The sequence below is a fragment of the Rhinopithecus bieti genome, unplaced genomic scaffold, assembly GCF_001698545.2.
Source record: "Rhinopithecus bieti isolate Rb0 unplaced genomic scaffold, ASM169854v2 scaffold_33081, whole genome shotgun sequence".
Lineage (NCBI taxonomy): Eukaryota > Metazoa > Chordata > Mammalia > Primates > Cercopithecidae > Rhinopithecus > Rhinopithecus bieti.
In genome coordinates this window covers 20,769-32,224 of record NW_016813962.1, presented here as the reverse complement: position 1 = coordinate 32,224, position 11,456 = coordinate 20,769, and the positions used below count along the sequence as shown (strand labels likewise).

The 11,456-nt window shown below is 38.2% G+C and overlaps 1 pseudogene; it reads right to left on the bottom strand.

Moving 5' to 3' along the window:
• Positions 1-1,803: 1,803 nt before the first annotated feature.
• LOC108513513 (MT-RNR2 like 7) lies at positions 1,804-3,290 on the bottom strand (annotated as a pseudogene).
• Positions 3,291-11,456: the final 8,166 nt, after the last annotated feature.

Sequence of the window (11,456 nt, the reverse complement as noted above, 5' to 3'; positions counted from 1 at the left end):
ATGACAGAATCTCATAATTTTGTATGGCTAAATAGTACTGCATTGTGTATACGTACCACATTTTCTTTATCCATTCATCTGTTCATGAACACTTGGGTTGCTTCCAAATCATGACTATTGTGAATAATGCTGCAATAAACATGGGAGTGCAGATATCATTTTGATATACTGATTTCTTTTGTTGTGGGTATATACCTAGGAGTGCAATGGCTGAATCATAAAGTACCTCTATTTTCAGATTTTTGATAAACCTCCAAATTTTTCTCCAAAGTGTTTGTACTAATTTACATTCCCCCCAACAATGTGCAAGGGTTCCCTTTTCTCCACATCCTTGCCCACATTTACTATTGCCTGACTTTTGGATAAAAACCATCTTAATTGTGATAAGGTGATATCTCAATGTAGTTTTCATTTGCATTTCTCTGATGATCAATGATGGTGAGCACTTTTTCATAGCCCTGTTTGTCATTTGTACATCTTCTTCTGAGAAATGTCTATTCAAACTTATTTTCCCATTTTTAAATCAGATTATTAGATATTTTCCATTAATTTACTCCTCTTGTCTAATTGCTCCAGCTAGATATTCAGTACTATGTTAAATTATAGTAGTGAAAGTGGACATCCTTGTTGTGTTCCAAATCTAAGAGGAAAGATTTTAGTTTTTCCCCGTTCAGTATGATATTACCTGTGAGTCTGTCACATATTGCTTTTAGTATGTTAAGGTATATTCCTTTTACACTCAGTTTTGGGGATAATTAAGTATTCTTATTGAATTGAACCCTTTACCATATGTAATGCTGATCTTTATCTTTTTTGATTGTTGTTGGTTTAAAGTCTGTTTTGTCTGAAATTAGAATAGCAGCTCCTGCTTTTATTTGTTTTCCATTTGCTGGGTAGACTTGTCTTTTTCCTTTACTTTGAGCCTATAGGTGTAATTGCAGGTAAGATGGGTCTCTTGAAGACAGCACATATTTTGCTCTTGCTTCTTTATCCAGCTTGCCATTCTATGCCTTTTCATTGGTGCACTTAGCTTATTTACATTCAAGGTTAATATTGATATGTGTGGATTTGATTGTTATTATGTTGTTACCTGGTTATTAGGCAGACTTTATTGTGTAGCTCCTTTACAGTGTTTACACCTTTCATGGAAGCATTTTCATAGAAGTATGGAGATAAATCATATTATGGCTAGAGGCCATGATGGTAGGAGCAGTCATAAGAATTATTGTATTGTGATGAGTGTATGTAAGTTAAATGAGCCACTTATCAGTAGGACTGATAATAGGATAATGGCTAGGGTGACCTCATATGAAATTGTCTGGGCCATAGCACATAATGCGTGGATTAGTGCATATTTTGAATTAGATGCTCATCCTGATCATATAATAGAGTAGATGGTTAGGCTTGATGTGGCTAGTATAAAGAGGAGGCCTATATTAAAATTAATTAGATTATCTGGTATAGGGAGGGGGTTCATAAGAGGAGAGCAATAGAAAGGGCTATTGTTGGAGCAATAATATAAAGAATAATAGTAGATGGTGAGGGCTGTAAGGGTTCTTTGTTGTTCTTTATTCCATCAGCAGATGGTTGAAGCAGCCCATAGGGACCTACAATGTTGGGTCCTTTGCATAGTTGTATGTAGCCTAAGATTTCTCATTTGATGAGCGTAAGGAATGCTTTAGTGATAAGAGTGGGGATAATGAGTAGGAGAAGGTTAATTATAGAATGTAGTTAAGAAGAGGGGTTCAACTTCTGATTACAAAGTTTTAAGATTTGTCCAATTGCTGGGCTCTGCCATCTTAACAAACCCTGTTTGTGGGTAGGGTGTGTGATGATTTTTTTAGAATGAGATAGCCTCCTCTATGGAGTGAGGGCACTTTATAAAAGGGACCCTATTTTTCTTGTCCTTTTGTGCTAGAAGAAATGTTAAATAGACAGAAACCAACCTGGATTATACTGGTCTCAACTCAGATCATGTTAATCGACTTTAATCATTGAACAAAAGAACCCTTAATAGTGGCTACACTATTAGGATGTCCTGATTTAACATCAAGGTCATAAACCCTATTGTCAATGTGAACTCTAGAATGGATTGTGCCGTTATCCCTAGGGTACCTTATTCTGTTGATCAAATTATTGGGTCAATATGTATTAACTCACCTAGACTAGTGTGGTCTTAGTGTAGGTTGCTCAGAGGTTGAATTATGCTCCAAGGTCACCCCAACCAAAATTTTTAATGCAGGAATAGTAGGCTATAGCCTGTAGGCTTGTTTGAGTTTTAATTTGCATTAATGAATGAAAGCTCTGTAGGATCTTCTCGTCTTATTTGTTTATATCTGCCTCCTCATGGATAAGTCAATTTCACTGATTAAAAGTAAGAGACAGCCGAACCCTCCTGCAGCCATTCACACAAGTCCCTACTTAGGGAACAAGTGATTATGTTACTTTTGCACGGTCAGGATACTGCGGCCATTGAACAAATGTCACTGGGCAGGCAGTGCCTCAAATACTGGTAATGCTAGAGGTGTGCTTTTGGTAAACAGGTGGGGTGTGATTTGCCAAATTCCTTTTACTTTTTGTAATCTTTCCTTAGAGCATACCTGTGTTGGGTTAACAGTGTAAATAATAGGGTGTTTATTATATTGTTTATTAATATTAGGCTGTTAACTGTCAGTGGATTATTCTGGTCTGATGTAAGCTTATGCAATGGAGAACGTCTTCACGTTACTTATACTAACATTATTGCTTCTATTAAGTAATAGATTAGTCCAGTGTGATGTTAGGAATTCAGTAGAGTGATTAGAATTTAAGATAGTTAGATGTTAAGCTTAAACACTTTCTTAATTGTTGGCTGCTTTTGGGCCAACTGTGGTGGTAGTACTTTTTATTCTCTGTAGGAAGGTTGTTTCCTAGGGTCTAAAGATCTGTCCCTCTTTAGACTAACAGTTAAACTTACAGGTAGATTAAGTAATTCTGTGGGTGAGCTTCAAGTTGAACTAAGAGTCTATCTTGGACAACCAGCTATCACCAGGCTCCGTAGGCTTATCACTTCTACTCATGAATCTTTCCACTATTTTGCCACATAGGTGAGTGTGCTCTTTCAGCTGTTCTTGGGTAGTGTGGCTGGTTTTGGGGAACTTGGCTGTAGTTCTCTGTGTAAAGTTATTTCTGGTTAATACATTATGCAGAAGGTACAAGGGCTTGTCTTTGCTTTTTAGTGCTTGATACAGTTCTTTCATCTTTCCCTTACGGTATTATGTCTATTGTGCCAGGGTAAAAATTTCTATTGCCTATACCTTTGTTTAAGGTAAATGGTTTGATTAAGATAGTTTGAAAATATTTTCAGAGAAGCGTGTAGTTAAGTTTCATAGAATGTCTATGTAGTTAAGTGTGTTTTTGTGGTGGCCAGTAACAGTCTTTTGTTTTCATATTGAGCACTCCCTTAAAGATCTCTTATTGCTCTACCGTAAAGATACATCCTTATGTATGTTCGTCACAGTACCATTCACAACAGCAAAGATGTGGAATCAACCTAAATGCCCATCAAGTGTAGACTGGATCAAGAAAATTTGGTCATATACACCATGACATACTATGTGCCCATAAAAAAGTATGAGATAATGTTTTTGCAGCAGCAGCATGCATGGAGCTGGAGGCCATTATCTCGTCAACAGAAAACCAAATAATGCATGTTCTCACTTATAATTAGAAGCTAAACACTGAGTACACATGAACACAAATAAAGGAACAATAGATATTGGGGCCTACTTGAGGGTAAAGGGTGGAGGAGAGAAAGGATCTAAAAACTATCTCTCGGGCACTATGCTTATTACTTGAGTGACAAAATAATCAGTACACCAATCCCCAAGGAAGTGCAATTTACCTAGATTACAAACCTGAACATGTATCCCCTGAAACTAAAATAAATTAAAAATCAAAAATCCGTAAGCATAACCAAGTATCAATTGTAATACTTTAGGAAAATCTAATAATTTATTGGGGAAGCAGGGTTTTTCGTTTTTGTTTGTTTGTTTTGTTGTTTGTTTCTGGAGTTGCCCAGGCTGCAGTGTAGTGGCGCAATCTTGGCTCACTGCAAGCTCCGCCTCCCAGGTTCACGCCATTCTCCTGCCTCAACCGAGACAAGTAGGTGTCCGCCACCATGCCCGACTAATTTTTTGTATTTTTAGTAGAGATGGGGTTTCTCTGTGTTAGCCAGGATGGTCTCGATCTCCTGACGTTGTAATCCACCTGCCTCGGCCTCCGAGGTAGATATCTTATCTTCTCTTAACTATAGCTCTGACCTGATTTATGAGCAATTGCAGCATATCATATGTGATGGTTAATTTTATGTGTCATTTTGGATAGGCTATAGTACCAATATATTTGGCCAAATACCACCAGTCTAGATACTGCTGTGAAGATATTTTTTAGATACAGTAAAGCAGTAGACTTGGAGTAAAGCAGATTACCTTCCATAATGTTGTAGGCATCATCCAATCAGTTGAAGGCTGTAAAAGAAAAAGACGAGGTCCCCAGAGGAAGAGGAAATTCTGCCTCCAAACTCAAGCTGCACCATCAGCTCTTTCCTAGGTCTTTAGCCTGCTGACTTGCCCTGAAGATCTCAGACTTCGACTTGCTAACCTTTTGCACAGAGTCACAACACATGACCCAATTCATTAAAGTAAATATTAAAGTACATCTATGTAGGTGCGTAGGTAGGTAGATAGATAGAACACACATACTCACTCACACACACATACACATACTTACGCATTTGTGCGTGTGTATATATGTACATACACATATATGAGCTTTTCTGGTGTTTATGTTGCTTAAGGATCTTTATGCTTCTTAAATCTGTGACTTAATGTGTTCTACCAGTTTCAAAAAATTATCTCTTCACGTATTTCTTTTAGCCATAAAACATCTGCTAAAGGGCTAAAAGAAATTAAATTTTAAACACACTTGCACCCCAAACACACACAGAAATACTAGTAACAAACTGTAGAAATGAACCCTAAAAGTATAATCTTGAAATACTAAGAGTTCTTCAGAGTCATATGTCTAGGTGGAGGGAAGGGAAGGAAAAACTGAAAGTACTAAATCTAAAAGAAGGTCATGAAAGAGAGCAAAAGGAACACAAAAGGTAGTCAATAGAAAACCATAGTAAAGAGTTCATTTAAATTCACTGTAGAAAACAAAATGATGGAAAAAGATGTATCGGGCAAAAGCTAGCTTGAAAGAAACCTTGTATGGCTATACTAATATGGTACAAAGTATACCTGAAAGAATAAACATTGGTATTGACAAAAAGGACTTTTATGAGTCTAAAGTAATCAACTAAAAGATGTATAATTCTACATTTGCATGCTCCTAATAGTATAGTCACAAAATAAGTAAACTCAGAACTTTCAGAAATAAAAAGAGAGGCACATCTGCAGTCATAGTTGGTGATTTTCACACACTTGACTCAGTAATTGATAAAATATTTTGGTGTGGATAGAACTTGCATATGCTGTGGTTAGAGAGTAAATTGGAACAGTCACTTTAAAAGACTCTGACATTGTTCATTGAAGTTGAATATACACGTAGTCTATGGCCAGAGGTTTTCCTCAAAGGATATTGCCAATAGAATATCAAGAAATATGTACAAATGTTTTACAGAAGCTATAGTTGTAAAAGGCAGACTGTAAATAACTGAAAAGATCATGTATTGTAGAACTAGGAAATTGATTTGGATTTCATAATGATGATGATGGATTATCATCAGCAGGAAGAAAGAATGAACTAATATTATGTGCAATAATCTAAATGAATCTTACAAACATAATGACAGGTGAAATAAGTCAATTACAAACAATTCAAACCATATCATTCTATGAATAGAAAATTCAAAAAAATTCAACATAGTCTTACAAGTCAACATGCCAGCTATATTTGGAAAGAGACAATAGCCACTGGAAGAGAACACAAGGGAAGTTCTTGAGATTTAAATAAGGTTCTATTTTCCTGAGACATGGATAGCGGCTTTAATGGGTAATTTATCTTTGTGCTAATTCAGTAAGCTTCTACTCATGAATACTCCCACTTAAGAGTTAAACACTTTATTTTATCCAAAATCTGTTTTCAAGTTAAAGCATGTGATAGCATTGTGCAAAAAAAAAAGATTTTCTTAACGAATTTAATCATGTTCTATTGAATCATCACTTTCAAGTTCTACTCCTGAAGACAGGCTTGGTGTACCCTTTCAGTGCATTCAGCAATATTCTCTAGTGAAGTCAAACTGAAGACACACTAGCAAAGCATCTTAGAAATTACATGGATTCCTTCCTGAACTGTCATAACATCAGTTTTGCTTACACTTGTGTTTTATACAGCATGTGTTAGCATTTAAGATGTTGTCTGAGTATATATTTGGGTGTGTAAAAAGATTATCTGGTACCTTTGCAGGATTTCAGCCTTTTGTCTACATGTCATGACCTAAAGTCAACAGTGAGGAAATATTTCTTTCCTGCTTTGATAGATAAAATCTTATTGTAAATCCTCTAAAAAAATAAAGTGACCATTTTCAGTTTCCCCTGCCACTCACTACCAGTAGCTAAGAAACCTGTTCTTTTCCCCTTCTGGATGTTTTTCTCTTATTAGCTTTTTCTTGCAGTTCCATCTTATTAGATGCCTAGACATGCATTCTCCTGTTCCTCTCCTACATTCAGAATGAAGGATGTGCATGTACGTAGCGAGGCACAGGAGCCTGTGTTGTGGGGAGGGCAAAATCTCTCCTACAGTGGAGGTTCAAGCATCTGGGAGTTTCTTTTTGGCCTTTGCCTATTTTCTTACTATAGCAGAAATAAACAGTTTCTGCTTTTATGGAAGGAACCACTCTTATTTAAAACTACAATTTTTGTATTTGTGCCAGGTTTCTGTCTGGTTTGTGTTGGACAGAAAGATCGTCCCGTGTGTATTTTATAGTTTCACAGACTTTATTCATCCTAGTGGACAAAGGCAGGTAAAACAAATGTTTTTTATTTTATTTTTTTTCTCTGCAAAACTGTACTTTCAATAAATGACCGATTCTTAAATAGATGGTGATAACTTTTCTAGTGCAGAAATAAAGTCCATGCAACTTTCATAAAACTTGGACCATACCTTTCAAAGTTCTCCTCAAGTTGCACATATAAATGAGTATGTGATCCATAATTAGTTGCTTTCTAGAGCAACGTGAAGGGAAGAGGAAAATAACAAGAAACGGAGTTCTGGGAATAACCATGTTTTCAGTCCCAGTAAAGTAAATATATTTAAGACATATATAATCTGTTCTTATAATTTGGTGTATTCCTTTGAATTAATATTTTCGTTTGAGAAATGCACTGCATGCACCCTTTAGGTAAATGAAGAAAAGGCTTTCAATGAGGTCATACAGATTGTGATGTCCCTACTTAGACATGCATATCAACATAAAGAGATTCACTGAACAGACACAAGTTTCCCAGCAGGGGAGCCAAGAGTATTTTGGAAACAATGCGTGACACGGATGAAGAGGAGCCAAAGCTATCTTATTCATAGGGAGTAGCCCTTTTGTTTTGGACTCCATTTCTGCTAGTCCTTAAAATCCCTCCCTGGTTAAACATGGCTTTTCCAAGTGAGTATGACTCAACACAGACTTAGGATATTAAAGTCCCACTTAAAAGCAACAGACTCTTCAACATAGAAAGAAAACAAAAAGAGGTAACAACAGACTACCATCCTCAGTGAATTCCTGGGTATTTTTTCCCAAAGCAATCAAATCTGCATTTATACTTAAAGAGAGCTCATGAGAGTGCCCCATCTTGAATACCTGAATTGAGCTCCTGACCCTGTTCCCAGGATTTGGTCTATGAGACCTACGTCTTTATAATATGTATCAGGTACACTCTTGGTGTAATAAAATATGACCTGGGGTCCTTTTTCCGACCTTTCTCCCTCTTTTTCTTCTCACTTTTACTTTCCCTTCAGTGACTTAGTGAGAGCTACACAAAATTGATAGTGTGTACTTGGCTTGCTGGAGTATTTATAGACAAAGCTGAGCTATGGGAAAAGCCTCAGAAGCAGAACTTGGAATGAAGTAAGAAAACAATGTCCTTGTTCTCTCCCTCCTCTTCCTTGCTGAAAACAAAAGGCCAAATCTAAAGAAAACATCACTGCAATTCAAAAGCAGGTGTATTTCCACATGCAGAGCAGCTTGTGGGCTAGAAACAGGTGCCAGTGGTTACAGAGTAGCAAGGGTTTTACACTACACCCTCAAGGAAATGTTCCAGTCCATCCAAGGTCACCTCTTGTTCACGCGCGCGCACACACACACACGGTAGAAGCTAACATTTGGCACTCCATCTTTTTCTCTATTTACGGACTAGCATACCCCAAGGTGTTCCAGATACTCATGCTGCTACCAGGTCACCAGGCCACCCCACTGCCATCTCTCTTTAAGCTCCACCCTAACTTAACAGTGCTTTTATGTTCCAGAATTTCCCCTACCTCCTTCCACTCCTTCACCTTCAGATTCATTTCTTCCTGTTCCTTCGCTTCTTGATAAAACTTACAGGACAGGGGTTATGTTAGTTAATATACTTTACATAGCTGGAAAATAGAGAATCTGAGATTAAAACTCAGACCGTCCTTCTCTTAACCCATCAGGATTTTTTTTGATCGTTTCAATATGATGCTTCACTAGAGCCCAATTTTTGTCACATTCTCTGCTTGAGTGTAGAAAGGCACTCATTCATGTATTTGATGTGCGCACTATATCAGCTCATAATTTACTTATGCAATAAGAAAATACGATGTTACTCTGTAAATGTTCTACTTCATCTTTTATGGGGTCAACCATTTTCTGTTTTAGTTGGAGAAAAATTGTCAAAATTTGTTTATCTACATCTCATGTAATATGGTCCAGACAATTGTTACCTTTACCAAAAACATCAATAGGAGCAGAGGACTTGGATTTGAAAAACTGACGTAGGTGTTCAGAAAAGCTTGGAAGAGGAAAGTGTAATTGAGAACAAAAAACTTTTATTGAACTCAACTCTAGAATTTGTTCACTATTTTTCTTCTATATCTTATAGTGTCTTGGGTACACTGGGTTATCATGGCCAGACCAGCAAGACAGTTTGTTGAACGAGCTCATGTATAAATAACAGCTCTGAGTAGGGGGCGCCAAGATGGCCAAATAGGAAGAGCTCCAGCCTCCAGCTCCCAGCGTGAGTGACACAGAAGACAGGTAATTTCTGCATTTCCAACTGAGGTACCGGGTTCATCTCACTGGGGCGTGTCTGACAGTCGGTGCAGGACAGTGGATGCAGTCCAACTAATGAGAGCCGAAGCAGGGCAAGGCATCACCTCACCTGGGAATCACAAGGGGGAAGGGAATGTCTTTTCCTACCCAAGGGAAACCGTGACACGCAACACCTGGAAAACCAGGTCACTCCCACCCTAATACTGTGCTTTACCAAGGGTCATAGCAAAAGGCACATCAGATTATATCCCGTGCCTGGCCCAGAGGGACCCACGCCCACAGAGCCTCCCTCATTGCTAGCACAGCAGTCTGAGGCTGGGGGAGGGGTGCTCACCATTGCTGAGGCTTAAGTAGGTAAACAAAGCGGCCAGGAAGGTCCAACTGGGTGGAGTCCACCGCAGCTCAAGGAGACCTGCCTGCCTGCCTCTGTAGACTCCACCTCTGAGGACAGGGCATAACTAAACAAAAAGCAGCAGAAACCTCTGCAGATGTAAATGTCACTGCCTGACAGCTTTGAAGAAAGTAGTGATTCTCCCAGCACGGAGGTTGAGATCTGAGACAGACAGACTGCCTGTTCAGGTGGGTCCCTGACCCCCGAGTAGCCTAACTGGGAGAGCCTAACTGGGAGTAGCCTAACTGGAGTGGACCTCAAGCAAACTCCAATAGAACTGCAGCTGAGGGTCCTGACTCTTAGAAGGAAAACTAACAAACAGAAAGGACATCCACACCAAAACCCCATCTCTACATCACCATCATCAAAGACCAAAGTTAGATAAAACCACAAAGTTGGGGAAAAAGCAGTGCAGAAAAGCGCAAAATTCAAAATATCAGAGTGACTCTCCCCCTCCAAAGGAACACAGCTCCTTGCCAGCAACGGAACAAAGCTGGACGGAGAATGACTTTGATGAGTTGAGAGAAGAAGGTTTCAGTTGATCAGACTTCTCAGAGCTAAAGGAGGAGCTACGAACCCAGCACAAAGAAACTAAAAACCTTGAAGAAAATTTGACGAATGGATAACTAGAATAAATAATGCAGAGAAGTCTGGAAATGACCTGATACAGATGAAAACTATGACTAGAGAACTATGTGACAAATGCACAAGCTTCTGTAATTGACTTGATCAACTGGAAGAAAGGGAATCAGTGATTGAAGATCAAATGAATGAAATGAAGTGAGAAGAGAAGTTTAGAGAAAAAAGAGTAAAAAGAAATGAAAAAAACCTCCAAGATATATGGGATTATGTGAAATGACCAAATGTACATCTGATTGGTGTACCTGAAAGTGACACGGAGAATGAAACCAAGTTGGAAAACGTTCTGCAGAATATTATCCAGGAGAACTTCTCCAACCTAGCAAGGCAGGCCAACATTCAAATTAAGCAAATACAGAGAATGCCACAAAGATACTCCTCAAGAAGAGTAACTCAAAAACATATAATTGTCAGATTCACCAAAGTTGAAATGAAGGAAAAAATCTTAAGGGCAGACAGAGAGAAAGGTCTGGTTATCCACAAAGGGAAGCCCATCAGACTAACAGCAGATCTCTCAGTAGAAACTCTCCAAGCCAGAAGAGAGTGGGGGCCAATCTTCAACATTATTAAAGAAAAGAATTTTCAACCCAGAATTTCATATCCAGCCAAACTAAGTTTCATAAGTGAAGGAAAAATAAATCCTTTACAGAGAAGCAAACGCTGAGAGACTTTGTAACCAACAGCCCTGCCCTACAAGAGATCCTGAAGGAAACAATAAACATGGAAAGGAACAACCAGTACAAGCCACTGCAAAAACATGACAAAATGTAAAGACCATCAATGATAGGAAGAAACTGCATCAACTAACAAGCAAAATATCCAGCTAACATTATAATGACAGAATCAAGTTAACATATAATAATGTTAACCTTAAATGTAAATGGGCTAAATATTCCAATTAAAAGACACAGACTGGCAAATTGGATAAGAAGTCAAGACCCATCAGTTTGCTGTATTCAGGAGACCCATCTCACATGCAGAGACACACATAGGCTCAAAATAAAGGGATGGAGGAAGATCTACCAAGCAAAGGGAAAACAAAAACAGGCAGGGATTGCAATCCTAGTCTCAGATAAAACAGACTATAAACCAACAAAAATCAAAAGAGACAAATAAGGCCATTACATAATGGTAAAGGGATCCATTCAACAGGAAGAG